We start from the raw sequence: 2002 nt of genomic DNA on the forward strand, positions 1-2002 counted from the left end.
TAAATAACCAACAAAAAATTAGGTTAATGAAAAACTTAAACTTCTTGCATTATCTTTGGTTTCGTCAAATACATTCTTTAGTGAAACTGAAGTTAAAATTTTAAGAATGTTTTCTGTGTGGTGTCTGGTGTATTATATTTTAATACGCACTTTTCTAAATTCTACATTGAATTTGTTCCGAGACAAGTCCACACTCCAGGCTATAGTGACCTAACCGTTAGATTTAACTTTCTAAATTAATAAATTGCACTATACTTACCTATGAATATAGAATTTCTTTTTCTTAATACAGATAGTAAAAAGTTTGCACGAGCATCGGAAACACAACTGAAGAAGCTATGCTTAGTTGTAACGTGTATGTTTTTCTACAGTGTCTGAGGAAATCAAATATGGCGCCTAAGATCTGGTGCAATAACACTAAGTCGTTTTTGTTTCTTAAATTTCGATAAATTTTCTACGATATTCACTCATAAATACTAATATATATATATTTAAATTTTTATGATACGTTTTCTTTACATATCTTTGAGTGCGATATATCAAACTGTTAACAGTTTATGTTACCCTACCCGAAGTTTGAATAAGACTTAAAAAGAAATGAATATTAAAAGTGTACGTGTACACAGTTTCTGTGTAACCTGATAATCTTACTTAGTATAAGAGGCTGCACATCAATGTTGCGTATTACTTCCTGGGTACTTAACACAATTCTTTAAAATATAAAGTACCGCGTTTATAAGACATGTACTTAACAAATGTTCACCAAAGTGAAAGATAAATAAAACATTTCTGTTGTAGCATATTCAAGCATTTTACTTTTGCGCTAGTTCTATATAAGACTTTCACAAAAATCCTAACGTTCACATTCTTACATAACAAGAGGGTGTCTTTGATTTAAACTTTAAAGATTTCCATTTACCGTCAAAGATAAATAAGTGTACATGATTTGAGTTTAAGAATGATGCTATTTATTAAACTACAAAGAGGTTTATCTGTTTGTATTTAAGCACAAAGCTACACAAGGGGCTATCTGTTCTCTGCCCACCACGAGTATCGAAACCCGGATTCTAGCGTTGTAAGTCCGCAGACATACCGCTGTGCCACTGGTGGGGAAGAGGTTTATAATGAGCATTTAATAATTAGGCGTGTTGTAACAATAGTGATCTTGATTGTAACAACGAAGCTACTGGTAACGTTTGAGTGGCTTCCATATTGTGTGATTTGTTGGAAGTAGCATGGGATGTCACCCTAAACGTCCCCAACCTAAAAAAAAAAAGAGAGGTTGAGATCAATAAACTATCGTTCATATATTCTTGGGATTTTCTATTTTATTTGCCAAATTAGATATGGTGTTCTTGAAATTACGAACGAAATCCAAACTGATGTTTTTGCTTTGTTGAATAGTTCCTATGAGCTGCTTCTGTCTTTTGCAAACGACATCTCGGACTGGGTGCTGGGTTTTACATCAGGTCTGAGGGGTTGATTAGAAAGGGTGGTCCTGAGAGAAAGTTAATAAGACAAACAAATCGTGATACATGATTGACTGCGAGAATGTTGGATCAATCACTTTTCTTCTTCTTTTTCCAGATTGGTAAATGCGTTTAGAAAACTTTGATACTACAGCTTGGAGAAGTTCGTTTCCCTTTCTTTAGAAAACATCTTAAACCCAAATTTTATATCTCCAGGACGACCTCTGCTGTCGATTACGCAAATTACGTGTTCTCGGGTAACAGCTTCTTCTTTCAACTTCATACAGTCTTCTTATTCAGTTGGGCCGGGTGTGATTTAGTAGATAGTATGTCGGACTGTGAATTCAAGGATACATTACTTGTGACCTACTGCTGTCAAATTGTATTCTATACTTTTGGGCCATGGGTGCGTTATAAGAACGACGGCCAAATCCCACAATTCGACTTGAGTAACCCAAGAGTTGATGGAGATTGCTGTCAACTACCTACCTTCCCTCGGTATGTCAGTTCAAAATTAAGGACGATTAGCACAG

The sequence above is a fragment of the Limulus polyphemus genome, unplaced genomic scaffold (assembly GCF_000517525.1).
Source record: "Limulus polyphemus unplaced genomic scaffold, Limulus_polyphemus-2.1.2 Scaffold1531, whole genome shotgun sequence".
In the NCBI taxonomy this organism is placed as follows: domain Eukaryota; kingdom Metazoa; phylum Arthropoda; class Merostomata; order Xiphosura; family Limulidae; genus Limulus; species Limulus polyphemus.